Here is a 15433-nt window from a genome sequence, read left to right on the forward strand (position 1 = left end):
CTTTACAGTCTGATGTGTTGTTTGGATCGCCTGTGGAAGCAGTTTTAAAGAAAATGGAGGACAAAGCTAAGTCTATGCAGACTGTTAAAGATTTTTTGCAGGTGCAGCCTCCGAAGTTTAGTAGAAATTGGCCTGCTAAGGGGTGGACATATCCTGCTTATGATTCCCAGTCTAGGGGTAGGTCTAGACGTGGTAGGGGCAGGGCTCAAGGTTCTTTTAGGCCAAGATCAGGGAGTTCACCTGCTCAGACTTCTGGTGAGGGCAGGGGTCAGTCCTTTCGTAAACAGACCCAATGACCTGCCTTTTCAGCTGCCAGGGGACTCTCGTCTGGCAGCTCCTTTGGGAGGAAGACTGTCTCTTTTCAAAGAAAATTGGGATTTGATTACTCAAGACAGATGGGTGTTGGATATCATTCATCACGGTTACAGATTTTATTTCCACACAATGCCCCCTTTCAAAGGCATGCCAGACGTTCCTCCTCCACAAAGAAAAGAGGCTCACAAGCAAGTTTCTCAGTTACTCCAGATGGGGGCCATTCAGCCAGTCCCTGTATCAGAAAGGGGCCTAGGTTTTATTCTCGCCTGTTCCTAGTACCAAAGAAGGGGAACACGTGGAGACCAATTTTGGATTTATCTATCCTCAACACTTATCTGGACATTCCCAAGTTCAAGATGTTGGCGTTACAACAGCTTTTACCTCTACTGGGCAAAGATCACTGGATGGTAACTTTAGATCTCAAGGAAGCTTACCTTCATGTGCCTATAAGGCTAGGTTGCAGGAAGTATCTAACTGGAGATTTTCATTATCAGTTCTCTGCATTGCCCTTTGGCTTATCTACTGCCCAGAGTATTTACACAGGTTCTGGCTCCAGTGATAGCTTACTTCAGGCTTCAAGGAATTCAAATCTATCCTTACTTGGACGACTGCCTGATTCTGGCTCAAGAAAAGGAAGACCTTCTACAGCATCTGGAATATGTCATAGCAGTGCTAAGATGCCTAGGGTATTCTGTGAACGAAATAAAGTCCAGTCTAGTACCCTCTCAAGACATGTGCTTTCTGGGTGTGAGACTGAATACAGCAGCCCAGATGGCCTTTTAACCCCGGACAAACAAAAGAGTCTGTCACTTTACTTCCATCAACTATCTCATCAGTCCGTGCTGACTGCAAGGACAGTCCTTCAAGCATTAGGGTTCATGGCATCTTGTATTCTGGTGCTTCCCAATGCCAAACTGCATATGAGGAAGCTGCAATGGTATCTCAAAAATGTATGGACACAGCACTGCCAGGATTTGGACACTGTCATTCATATAATACCTTGCCTTCAAAAAGAATTCTTGTGGTGGGCTCAGGAATGTCACCTAAACAAGGGACTCTCTGTGACCCGGCCAGAGGCGAGTCAGATTTTAACGACAGATGCCTCGGACATTGCTTGGGGAGCTCATCTAAATGGAAAGTGGATACAGGACAAGTGGGCCAGACTACAGCATCTACATATCAACATGAAGGAGATGTTAGCAGTCCAGTTTGCATTAATGGCTTTCAAGGAGTTACTTCTTCCAGGGCAGGTGTTGATTCTAACAGACAACACAACTGTCATGTGGTACATCAACAAGCAAGGGGGAACACATTCTTATTCTCTATGCAGGCAGGCAATGATTTTATGGGACACTGCGTTAAGCTTGCAACTAACTCTTCAGGCAAGGTTTCTGCCAGGAGCACAGAACTCCTTAGCAGATGTGTTAAGCAGACAAATCATGGATCCCCACGAGTGGAAACTGGATCTTCATGTATTTCAGAAATTGACAGTGTCATGGGGAACTCCAGACATAGATCTGTTCGCTTCTCCACTAAACCACCAGCTGCCAAAGTATTGCACAAAGGGGTTTCATCACACAGCTTGGAAAGTGGATGCTCTGTCTTTCAGTTGGAAAAACCTTCATGTCTATGCCTTTCCACCTCTGCCTCTTCTTCCAAAGGTACTATTAAAGGTCAGACAAGACAGGCCAAGGATGATTTTGATAGCTCCAGATTGGCCTCGCAACACTGGTATCCACTACTACGGAGTCTAGTAAAGAAGCCTCCATGGCCTTTACCTCTGATTCCTCATCTGTTATCTCAGAAGGAAGGTCATCTGCTCAATGTCAAGCTTCACTCTCTTCATCTAACAGCCTGGCATATTCTCTGTTGAAACACAGTAGGTCTCAACTTCCTCAACAAGTTTTAAATGTGATTATGGAAGCTAGAAGACCTAGTACAAGGAAGGTGTACGCAGAAAATGGAAGAGATTTTATTTTGGAGTACAGCAAAGAATTTGGAGATTTCTGAGCCTAATTTGAGTGTGGCTCTTCAATATCTTACTGAGTTATTGGACAAAGGGTTGTCCTTCTCTTCCATTAAGATTCATGCTGCAGCAATTTCAGCTCACTATGATTGTGACCCACCTTTGTTTTCGCATCCTTTGTTCAAGCAGTTTCTTAGAGGGGCAAAGAATATAAGACCCCCACGTAGAGCTCCTACTCCTGCTTGGGATCTCAATTTTGTGTTGGAAAAACTTACTCTACAACCTTTTGAGCCTGCGGCTACTGCTGAATTGAAATACTTGTCATGGAAGACTGCTTTTCTGTTGGCTATTACTTCTGCAAGAAGGGTGTCTGAGTTGCAGGCCCTTATGGCATTTGAGCCCTTTTTGATTTTCCATAAGGATAGGGTATCATTACGTACTAATCCATCCTTTATGCCTAAGGTGGTTTCTAGTGTGGCTTTAAACCAAACTATTCATTTGCCTACTTTTATGCAGACCCCAAAATAAAGGGGAAAAGATTTTGCACACTTTAGATGTACACAGGCAGTTACGATATTATTTAAGCAGGACTAAGGATTTTAGGCAGTCTCAGCAGTTGTTTGTTTCTTTTGCTTTGAGTTCACAGGGCAAGCCTGTGTCAAAACAAACTATTTCCAGGTGGATTGGCTTTTGCATTGCATTTTGTTATTCCCATCATGGCAAGGAGATTCCATCTGGGATTAGGCCTCATTCCACTAGGGCTACTGCCACTTCAACAGCATTTCTAAGGGGTGGCAACTAAGGATATTTTGGAAGCAGCTACTTGGAGTTCAGTGCATACTTTCTCTAAGCATTATCACCTTCCTATCTACTCTAAGTCTAGGGCTGGTTTTGCCACAGCTGTTTTGCAAGGCATGTTGTCAGCTCCTACTTCTTTATAAATTGCCAGCCTCCCTTACCTCTGCTTTGGGATTCTACAATAGTCAGGACTGCAGCAATGGAAGACGAAGAACATAGTACAGTTTTGTACCTACCATAAATGTAGATGTTCGAGGATTCCATTGCTGCAGTCCAATCCTCCTTCCCCTCTGATTTTAGGGGTGGTTGTGTAGGTGAGTTTACATGCTTATGTTTTTGTATATATTGTTGTATATATTGTACATGTTTTTGGTGCAGGTTTTCTGGGACTTGTCTTTTTGGGGTCTTCTGACATCTGGGGCAAGAAAAGACTGAGGATATGACGTCGGTCATGCGCATTAGTACCCTGACGTCAGTCTAAGGCGCCATGACCGACGTCAGCCTTATACTCTGGTATTCGGGCCGACTGGACGCGGACTATACCCAATAGTCAGGACTGCAGCAATGGAATCCTCGAACATCTACATTTATGGTAGGTACAAAACTGTACTTTTCTTTAAAATGTTATGCCATGCTTTGAATTGCTGTAAGTTATTGTGAGTCTTATGTTTTGCCTAAGTTATCCAGGCCTTGGCTGTTTTTTCCATGAGTGATTTGGTATAGGCATAAAGCCAAGGAGTATAGCTGGTTTTGACTCTTTTCCTTCTGGTGGGAGCTAAACTGTCTAAAGTGTTTAGGAATGTAGAATTAAATTATTCTGAAACTGGAGTGGTCTGAGGAGTTACCGCCGTTGTGGAGTGGTATAACAAAGAATTTTTTCCAGATATCTGGAACTGTATTTTCTTGTATGAACCTCTCTATTACGATAGAGATGGGGTATGCAATGGGTTTTGTTGCATGTTTGAGTAATAGGGGTGGTAGATTGTCTGCAGATGGGGAACAAGATTTTAACTTGTTAAGTAGAGTTCTAATGAAAGAAGTTGGGACAAGTGATAGGGAGGGAGGTGGGAGTAGCACAGTTGTACTAGGTTCCAGGATTACTTAGTTGCTTTATTTTCTCATTGAAGTTAAGTGATGTAGCAGTCTTGAGTGAGGATTTATTGGGGTATGGATTTGGAGATGATGGGTTTCCAGGAGGTAGAAGTTTGTTTACAGAATACCAGAACTTTTTAGAGTTTGTGTGGGGGTTGCTGTGGGGTTTTTGGTAATAGCTCTTTTTGTCTAGTGAGACTTGTTTTTGTCTTAGATTATGGAGTTCTCTGTAAGAGGTAAGGTCAGGTATGGTGTTTTTTTCCCCTAGGCCTTCCAGGCTTTATCTCTCTTGCCCATGAAGGAGCGAGTAGTATTACTTAGCCAAGGAGCATATTGAGATTTAATTCTAATTTCACTAGAGGGGACAAGGGAGTTCAGAATTTATAAGAAGGTGTTATTGAAATGAAGGACAGCATCTTCAGGTGGCAGAGAATAAAGTATGGACCAGTCTGTTGAGGAGAGCAGTTGGTTGAAGGTGTCAAGGTTGAATTTAGATTGAGAGACTTTAAATTGGTGAGTTTTCAGAAGGTTAGGAGAGTGCCTTATTATTGAGGTGGGAAGTTGATAGCTGTGTCTGTCAGCTAGAGTAGTTGGATTATAGTAATTTTGAAGGGTTGCATACAGGTATCCAGTCAATTATAGTTCCACAAGTGTAATTTTTGAGTAGGTGAGTAGGGGTAATAAGTTGTGAGAATCCATATAGGTTTATGTGGGAGGTGGGAGAGGGTGTTTTAAGTAGATTTCAATCAATATTAACGTCCCCTAATATGATAGTTTCATGGAGTATAGAGTGAGAGATACAGGACAGAATCTGTTCTAATGTGGTGGTGATGTCACATGGGGGAATGTAGATGGATGCTATAGTACGTTTCTTATGTTGGTTCACATTACAGTTTGCGAACAATATCTCATCTGGTTTAAAGTCTGGAATAGTAATTGAGATGGTGTATATAGAGAGGTGATTGGAGTAGAGAATAGCAAGTTCTCCTCCCCTTTTTTCTGTATCAAGCCTATAGATGATATAGCTGGGGGGAGTATTTCTGTGTTTGTGATGTGAGGTTTTAACCATGTTTCTGACGATGTTAGAATGCCAGGTTTATAGTGGGTGATCCAGGAGTGAAGTAATGTAATTTTAATAATGACACTTTGTATATTAAGTGCAATTGGGGATAGATTTTTGGAGGATGGGGTATTAGGGGTGTTGTGTGAGGCCTTTGGAAGAAGGAGTAGAGAAGTGTTAGGAACGTCAGGAAGTAGTTTGCTGGGTCCAGAGTTTGGGTGGTTGTTGCCTGATAGAAGAATAATAGCAAATTATTGTTTTCTGAGATTAGTCAGTAAATCCTATGACTAGTTTAATTCTAAGTGCAGAATGCAGTTTAGGTGTAAAAAGTAACTTAACTTTATGCAGGGAGGTAGTGTGATTAACAAGAGAGGGATTTATGCAGGAGAGGGGACAGTTGGGCACATGTGCTATAGTAAGAGTTGGGTTGTAAGAGAGAGTGTTGTGATTGGTGGTTATTGCAGATAGAAAGATGAGTGCAGGAGGAAGAGGAAAGAGAGGAGTATCCAGCTGTAAGGGGTGGTCATGATTATTGTGAGAAAGAAAATATAACTGAGGAGTTGGGGGCTAAGAAGGGGTGGGGAGATATTAGAGAGGAGTGTCTAGTAGTTATCAGAGGGCAGATGTAAGATAGGTGGGGGTAGGAATGTATATAGATTGCCATGATTGGTAGGACTGAGTTAGGTGATGTATAAAGATAATTGAAATGAGGGTGGGTGGTAATGGGGGTAGGGGAGCAGAGTGTTCGCAAGGGCAAATGGAGCAGGCAGAAACCAGGCCACCGAAACACCAATATAAAAAAAAAAACAGCTGTTTCAGGTGTGAGCAGAAAAAGATTTAAAGTTGGAGTAACTATTTGCCTTTATTTATGCTAGAGTCGTGTATTCTTTCTTTACTGTAGGGCAGGAGCTCAGTGTGTTGAGTGTTTGCTCTACAGCTGTGGAGAGCAAGTACTTAAGTTTTGACCAAGCCAGCACAGTATAGCTGATCTAAACGGCTGAGAAGCAAGCTACAGACAGTCCTCTTGAGCGGTGCTAAGAGGACAGACTACGATACCTGGGGGAAGTTTTTTGCCAGCATCAATATTTTGAGGTCTACTAAGCCTATAATAAGTGGTAGGGGAAAAAAGGTCATTGGTGAGAGCAGTCAAACTGTGGTAGGGTTTGGACACTACGGCCAAGGTCTACTGCAAACTGGGGCTTTGTATATAGCTCTTGTTTTGATTAATGGGGGTAGTATTACAAGAAAAAACACCCATAGGATCCATAGGAGGGAAAAAGAATAAAACTATAAAGAGCGTGGGCCAGAACAGCTACAAGCATTTGCACTAGTGTGCACATCCTTCACGGTTGGCAACTAGTTTTGTAAAGGCAGGCAGAAAGAGGACAAAGTGAGAAATACCATGCAGGAATGTACTTTGCTTCAGTTCCTATGCAATTCAAACAATGGCTGGAATTTAGTAACTTCGGGGATCCTATCTCAAAGCAGGACAGTGATTAGGAGGCACTCGCTGTTTCAGTGCAGCATGCCTATGTATGCTGGAAAGGGGGGAAAAGAGACAGGGAGGAAATAAAACAGATGCACAGTTTTGAGACACAGTAGTAGTATACATTGATTCATCTGCCATCTTTCACTTCATATTTGCATGTCTGCCTTAAGCTTCTCAAATTGTTTTGAAGCATTTACAGATGATCCTTAGTTTAGGGCATCAGAGATATTCCATGCCTGGGACCTTAACGTATTCATTCGCCTTTTGAACCTCAGTACACCTTAAATAACTTGTTTTCTTAATTGCAGTCCCCTTAATCAGCATTTCTGAACTGCAAGCCTTTGTTTGCAATCATCTGTATGCAGCTTTGCACAAGGGTATGGTGTCTTTAAGAAGAGAGCCATCTGTTATGCTTAAAGTGTTGTCTTAAATGTTTTTGAATCAGTCTTTCCATTTGGCTTTGAAATATTCTTGTGGATAGTGCACCATGATAGAAGACCCACATTGGTGCACTGCCTTTGTTCCCTCCTTAAGATGAAGCACTGCCACAGCTTTGCCACAGAAGAACTGCTGCTCAGACATAGTCAGGAATCATTCAAAAGTACAACTGACAGTTTGAGGTGTTACACATGCTTCCAAGATGTCTGCACATTGAGTGACAGTTTAACTCTAGCTCTCCCATTGTGCAAATAGAGATTCTACAGAGAAGGCTAGTAGACTTTTGTATTTATGGGTACATTTTAGTAACTGGCTAGTAAGTATACTGCCTGAATGCCAGGAAAAAGACATATAGAGCACCTGGAGAAAAATCAGCTGAAAAAAGTGAGGAAGAAACGCTGACTGGGGAAGTTCTGCAGCTGTTCAGCATGGGGTAGTGCAACCTCCAGACTTGACTTCCACTGACCTGCAGGAGGATGCAAGACAACTGCACACAGACCTGGTTAGAGTAAATGAAGCATTGATGGATTGTGTCAACACAGACAACAGGAGGCTAGAAAAAAATGGAAGAAGCTTTAAACAAATGTTCGGATGAACTGGTGGAGTTGCAGGAATTGGAGGTTGAAAAGGCTGGCTCGGTGTGGGACTGCTCAGGAAGAGATGTTTCAGAAAGTGGTAGAATTAGGGGACAGAGCACAATGGGACAGCCTGAAATTTTCAGCTGTAGCTGAGAGGCTGGAAGGGACAGACTGCAATGATTTTATGAAGGCACAGGTAGACAGCTGGACTGGTATTCCACCACCGGAGTTGTTGGTTGGAGGGGTCACATTGTGTGTATGCTCCAGATCTGGCTATGGTAAGGCAACCTAGACATTTGGTGAAGATGCAATCCTGCCAGCAGAGGGAGTTGATTCTGACAAAGCTGTGGCAGAGGGACAAAGTACTGGAGGTGGGGCATGGCAGAGTGTTTTTGGAGAATTATTGCTCATTGTCCACCAGACAGAAGAGGAGTGGAATCATTCCACTGTTCAGGGAGAGTCGAGGTGCGGTGTGATATTCAAACTGCTGTGCCCGGCTGTCTTTGGAGTATTCTTCGCTGGAGGGACATGGTCGATTTTTGATGGGGTGCATGCTAGGGAGGAAATACAAACATTTGTCCAGCAAAAGGTGAGCTGTGGAGCTGAGGGAGATTCTGCATCTTGTTCTTTTGGTGGTGAGGACCACAGAGATATTGTGCCTGTGGAACCTTTTCTACTGTTTCAACGGAGTGTGTTGCAGAGAGAGGGAGAGGAGCATGGGAGTTGGCTGGAGGAATTTGAGAGTACATTGGAGGTGTTGGGGGGCAGAATTTGGGAGATGGAGATGAAGAGTGATGGAACCAGTGACTTGGTGTGGGATTACAGTGCAATAATTATATTTGTGAAGTGTGACACAACAAGAAAGTCTAGAAATATTGGACATTTTCAGAATTTGTTGGACTTGTGGTGGACTTTAACATATACACTTTACTTCATGTTATTGGTGTTCAGAGGGGTGCTTTGGGGAGGGGAAGAGATGAGAGGGTTGACTGGGTGGCGAGAACATTTTTTTTCTTGGTGGTACTATTTTTGTGATGTATGGTTTTCTTTGCATGCTATAGGGTAGGTTTTCACTGTTTTAGGGTGTGATGAGGCTTGTACATAGGTGCTGCTGTTCTTTTTTTTTCCTTTCTCCCTTCTCTCTCTTCTTGTTCAGTTTTAAGAAATGTAGGCACTGCAATAAAAAGAAAAAAGGAAATAACCTGTTTTATTAGAGGACCTTGGATTGATTTGGTGACAGGTTTTGGGAGAGGGCAAGTGAATGAGGGAAAATATTGAATGTTGTGGGGCTTTTTTCTATCATGTGAATGTGTGCTTTGTGGCAATTCTGTGTCTGACCCTCATGTCTCCATGGAAACAGTCTGGTGGAGGGAGGTTGGTTGGAGGAAAAAAAAAAGGGAAAGGGTGGCTAGGAGGTGATCTCTGAAAACAGTCAAGTGTTTTCCCGTCTGGGAGAGCTATGGGGATGGGGAAGAACCAGTTGGTGCTTGGTGGAGAGACAGGCTGCATCATGTGTATTGGTATGGCTGGCCTTTCTTTTGAGTTGACTCAGGTCTGTGAGTTTGGCTGTCAGTTTGGGGCATTTGTTCCTATTAGGAGGGTGGAACTTCAGTGTTTGAAGATTGTGCGTGTTCTGTGTGTTGGTATTAAAGTAGTAGGTTTTAAGGGGGCATTGTTTTGTTTTACTTATAGTCCTCAAAAAAAAAAAAAAAAAAGGTTTTGTGAGATGTGACATAGACTCAAATGGATGTGACAGGAAACAGCTGTGTAAGTTCAACCTGCCAGACCGTGTATGCATGTAACAAAGGAAAAGAGAGAGTGCTTGTGCTGATTGTAGGAGGAGCTCCAGTAGTGATAGAAGAGGATAGAGGGTGGTGGCGGCAGATTTGTACTGCTGGGGGTCTGCTGGCAGGGGAGGAAGATTGTGCTGGCATGTGTTTGTATTCCACCTAGGGTTGCTTTAGTGGAGCTTGAGAGAATTCTGGCAGAGATGATCAGTTTTCAATGGGGAATACTGCTTGTAGGTGGGAACCGGATTTAATTTGCAGTGGTGGGAGTGTGTCTGGGGGGCACAGGAGGGCAAGTGTGGCAAACAAGGGTAAATTTTTGAAAAAAATTATGAAGTATTTGGCATGGAAGATGTGAATTCAGTGACAGGAGTTCAGAGTGAATTTACATATTAATCTTCAAGATATGAAAACTGGGCTATGCTGGACAGTCCTCATTTCATGGCATGTGCATTTGGTTGGGGGTCTTGATACACACCCAATAACTATTTCAGATCATGCAGCAATGGTGACTGTGGTAAAAACACAGGGTAATGGATGAGTGAGACACTGGTGCTTTCCCACCTATCTGTTGAAAAGAGTGGAGATTGGGGTAGTGGGGATTGTTCAGGAGCTATTCGAGAAGATATAAATTACTTCTGAAGATATAGCTAGGGAGTGGGATAAAGTTAAAGTAGAGTTTAAAAATAAGTTGGAAATAAAAGAAATGGAGCTGTGTTTTTGAAGTAATGGAAAGTATTTAGGGGTACTGACAAATGTTAAAATGTTGTAGAATAAAGGGAATCTAGCAGAACAAGAGGAGGATCAATTGTGGAATGCTGAGCAGAAAATAAGGAATTACTGTAACAATATACATGAGTTTAGAAGATTTGCTGTTAAGCAGCTTTTTTTTGATAACACAAGAGAACAAAAACTTTTAGCACAACGACTCAGGCAACAGATAGTAGAAAGGACCATCACCAAGCTTGGGGAGCGTATAACAAGGAAGGTGGCAGGAGATCCTGTAGAGGTGTTGGAAGTGTTTCAGAAATTCTGTGAAAGTCTGTGTAAGGCAGATAAATGTGGAAGTCAAGAAAAGGTGCACATGGAAATGTTTATGAAAGAATTAAATTAAATGTGCCAGTCAGTGCTTTTTAGTTTAGTCAAAGAAGATGCACACTAGAGAAGTTTGCCTGCCTAAGATCACAAGATGACAGACATCGGGAGTGCCCTTTGCAGGAACTGGTAAGAGGGCTCCTTGCACAATCCTAGTCCAGTGCTTGTGCATCATGAGAAGATAAAAAGATATGGCCTGTAATTTATGGTCACATCGGTAGTAAGTCCATCTGTAAGATAACCTTGCAGTCCTCATGCTTCTTTGGCTCCCAGTCGAGTAGTTGGGGGTTGAGGTGGCAGTTGTTCTTTGTTTTGGAAGATGAGTATAGATGTACGAGAGGTGCACCCTGGCAACCACCATTGTAGATACCCCTGGATGTCTGTACTATGTATCTGGCAGTCCTGCTGTTGGAACTGGCTCTCTCAAGTAGTCTGAGCTCTTGCCACATACTTTTGAACCCCATGTGCTTGGTGGTAGTAATGTGGACCTAGAATTTTTCTTTTCAGTCTCCACCCCCCCCCCCGGCTTTTTGGGGATCCTTTGGGTCCACACAGGGTGGCCTCAAACACCTGATGTGACACAGCTTTTGATATGTAGAATGATTTATCCTAATGGCTGTGGAAGCAAACTAAATGGAACCTGAACTGATGTCAGAGACCAGCTCCACAGAAGTTTCTACAACCTTGGTATCCACTTCCAGCTGACAGGTTCTCAAAAGTTGGTATCTCACAGCTTCTTCAACACTGTATGACTCCAGTGAAAATGGACGACTCATCCTGGAGTTGGGAGGTTACAGAATGTCTCCCTTAACTTTTATGTTCTGTGAAATGAAATGAGAGGACCAAGAAGCCTTTATCTGTATTCCTGCTTCTTGCTATTAAGTATCTGGTAAGGATGAGCCCTGGAACAGCCCATTGTCTGTTCAAGAGTCCTATTTTTGTAGCTTGGATATATCTTGATACCACTCCCTGTATTATAAAGAAGATGGAAGTCTTGTGCTGTCCCCCAACTAAATTGAGTGAGATTCTGTCTGAGCATCCTAGGACTGATTCCTCTCATTTCTGTGGTCCATTGAAGGTTTCAGAGACTATAACATCAGTCCACCCTATCACATGATACAAAGTATAATGCATTTGAACATGGTAGCCATGAGTATGTTTTCATCTGCTGCAGTAAGGTTCAGATCCCTCCAGTATTTCTCAGCTTGTCCATCATATATTAAGAAACCGCAGGTTCTACTTTGGGCATCCCCATGGCCCCGCTGTAATTTTCATTTTTCAATTCTAAGGCTGTGGTATCATGCTGTAATACATGCCTGTGGATGATGATTTGTTTGGGACCCTCCTCCTCCTTCAGGTAAGAGCTCATGCAGGCCATCCTGGCTGCACACAGTCTAGGAGAAGATTTTCTTTGAGCTGGTCTCCCAGCATATGGCAAAGTATCTCCAAAAGAAGAAATTACTTTGACCATGTCTGTGTCTGATCTAGCCAGTTCTTTGTACTTCTTTACAGACTAGGCCTAGCTGGTTTATATTGTACTCTCAAAGAATTAAGAGAGTGGGCCCTGCTCAGGCTGTACCTTGAGTAGTGAGCACCTTTTTGGAGGCCGTACATGTAGAGGAATGTCAGGCTGTCTGACACCTTAAGTATTGTGCATCTTTCTGGAGGCCACATACACAGACATCTGGCCATTCAACCCATTGAGTAGTGTACCTTTCTGGAAGCTGTACAAGTAGAGTGACTTTAGGTTGTTGGACAGAGGCTAAAACAAAGCCATGTGGAGAGTGTGTGATGTAGAAGATAAAAGATGTGACCAGAGTTGAAAGAAGCTGGAGTGATCCTACTAGAGACCAGAAGACACATGATGAACATTATATTAGTATGCAGTATCATGTCAGGGAGATGAGAAGGAGTCATCTTGAGCTGAAATGACATTGTAGAGAATGGGGAGAGTGGAGTCGGCATATTCTAAGAATGGGGAGAGTGGAGTCGGCATATTCTAGGAATGGGGTGAGGGAAATCGGCATATTCTAGGAATGGGGAGAGTGGAGTCGGCATATTCTAGGAATGGGGAGAGTGGCATCGGCATATTCTAGGAATGGGGAGAGTGGAGTCGGCATATTCTAGGAATGGGGTGAGGGGAGTCAGCATATTCTAGGAATGGGGAGAGTGGAGTTGGCATATTCTAGGAATGGGGAGAGTGGAGTCGGCATATTTTAGGAATGGGGAGAGTGGAGTCAGCATATTCTAGGAATGGGGAGGGTGGAGTTGGCATATTCTAGGAATGGGGAGAGTGGAGTCGGCATATTCTAGGAATGGGGAGAGTGGAGTCGGCATATTCTAGGAATCAGTTTCTATGTGGATCTATAAAAGGACTTCCTTACACAGAGTTAAGAACTTGTGGAATCAGCTGTGTGAATAGAGAGCCTAAGTGTTTGTATGTGTGGTGGGTAAGGGGGGTGGCATTTAAGATGGCATGGGGCAGATGTGAAAAGAAAGAGTGAAGTCAGAGAGATGGTGGGACAGTGCTAAGATTTTCTCAGAATAAATCGTGTTTGGTGAATCCTGCCTAGTTGTTTTTCCATTTTTCCAGTTTTGGTGCTGTTGTTCTAGATGGTGGGACATGTAGTATTAAAAATCCACAAAAGGGCAAGTTGCATTTGATCAACAGCAGAAGGAAACAAAGTTCCATAAGGTAACTCTGTCCTGAGAGTCATCCCCCTTTCTGCCTTTAAGGGTATCTTGCTGGCGTAGCTTGACATGAAGGAGGTCTTCTGCATATCTATGCCTGGAGTGGGCACAAGAAGGTTTCCATTGATTTACTTGAAGTGGGGAACCATTTTCATTTCAAGGTTGTGCCCTTTGGTCTCTCTTGTGTTGTCACTGTATTTACTAACGTGTTAGTCATGGTGACAGACATCTTGCTGATGAAGGGCCTCCAGTTATTCTCTTAACATGACTGCCTAGTTCCTGGGGAATCTTTCAGGAGGAGACACCTGGTTAGCATCTGTGTTTGAATACTTCTCTGGTTGTGGGGTTTGAGGGGCTCCATTGCCTGTTTGACAGTTCAACTCCGAACATTAAGGCTGTGAGCTACTAACAAGATTCATCCAGCAGTAATGGGTTTAGTCTCCTCATATTTTCCCAGGTTCTCCTAACAGTGCTGCATAGTTCTACCCATCAACAATGCTTTGGTGCCTGAGGACATAACCAGTTAAAAAAAAAAAGATAACCGAGAAAAATACTAAACAGGATTGCATTTACTGGGCTAGAATTGCACACTGTTCATCTCTGATCATAGAGACAGCCTAATAAAGTAACGACTTTGGCAGCCTGGTTGAGGTCACTGAGGAGGTTTTAGACTCCGATCTTCCACTTGCTTCTGTGGTTGATGGCAGTGATTTGTATGCTTTAGCATAACTGAGGGGCAGATGTTCATTGGCACAGTCACCTATCACTTGCAGATCTGTTGGTGTCAGACTCATTTCACAAGGCTATAGAGTGGTAAACTTTATTCACCATTGTTTTATAATGAATAAATTCCACCAGTTTTATGAGAATTCTTTGCTGAGGGAAATGAGAAATTTTAAAGGTAGAATGCCAAACAGTTGAATGAAAAGTTAAGTTTAAAATTAAGCAGTAAGAGAGAGGAGTAGAGCAGTGTACAGTTCAGTTTTATTTAAAGATAGCCAATGCACTTTTTTCTTAAGGCTAAAAGTTAATATTTTCTGAAAGCAAACAGGCTGTTCTTAACATCTGGAAGAGAAACAGAGATGAGAAAAGAACCAAGTTTAAGTAGGAACACAGGCTGTAGCATGGGTAACCTTAATTTAGGTTATGTATGGCTTGTGGGAGTAGCTGTCGATTTGAGGCAAGTGTTCTTTACTGGAGGGTTACAACTTCATTTTTTGAAAATGTATGTAGTTTTTGATGCTTTTCATTAAAAAGTGAAAATGTGTGATGCAGGTTCAGATCGAGATGAGAAGAAACAGCTGTACAAAAGACCAGACCGCCAGATGTTGGTGTGTGCATGCAACACACAAGTCAGAAATACACATTCAAAAAACTGCTGTCATGTATAATAGAGGAGAACAATATCTCTCTATCATGGCGACCATGCTATCCATATAGTCTTTGAACATAAATGGCCTTACAGGTATAGACAAAATGAAAAGGATATTGAATTATATTAAGAAATGCAGAGAGCAAATAACAGTGCTACATGGGGACACATTTGGAAAAAGATGAGCATGTGAATTTGACAAAGGAAGGATTTCAGGACGGGCATTCACCAGACTATTGGAGCAAAGGGGAAGGGGAGCAATTATACTAATTACTAGAGGATCTCCAATCGTGATAGAGGAGGAAAAGAAAGACAATAATGGTAGATTTGTGGTAATGAGGGGCTTTTGGCAAAGAAAGAGGATTATGCCGGCATGTATTTATATTCCACCAAAAGCTGGTATTATGGATATTAAGAAACTCTGGAAGAAGAAATCAGCTTTCAGCAGGGAATATTACTTTTATAGGTGGGGACTGGAAATTGATTTGCAATAGTGAGAATGTATCACGGAAACCTAGAGGGGAAACTATAACAAAAGAGAGTAGGTTTCTGAAGAAATTTATGAAAACATTTGGTTTGGAAGATGTGACTATATTGATAAGAACTATGACAGACTTGACAAATTCCCCAAGCTGCAATAATTGGGTTAGACAGAAGTTATATTTTACAAGAACATGTGCATTTAATTGAAAGCTTTGACACACATCCAATAACTATTTCAGATCATGCATCAGTAAAAACTAGGATAAAAA

The 15433-nt window shown here is 42.5% G+C and overlaps 1 protein-coding gene across 7 annotated transcripts in view; it reads left to right on the plus strand.

Moving 5' to 3' along the window:
* DCTN1 (dynactin subunit 1) overlaps positions 1-15433 on the plus strand; it is a 1835652-nt gene that overhangs the window by 1260759 nt on the left and 559460 nt on the right. The window lies entirely within an intron of this gene.

Source organism: Protopterus annectens, chromosome 2.part1, assembly GCF_019279795.1.
Source record: "Protopterus annectens isolate FY-2018-M chromosome 2.part1, PAN1.0, whole genome shotgun sequence".
Lineage (NCBI taxonomy): Eukaryota > Metazoa > Chordata > Ceratodontiformes > Protopteridae > Protopterus > Protopterus annectens.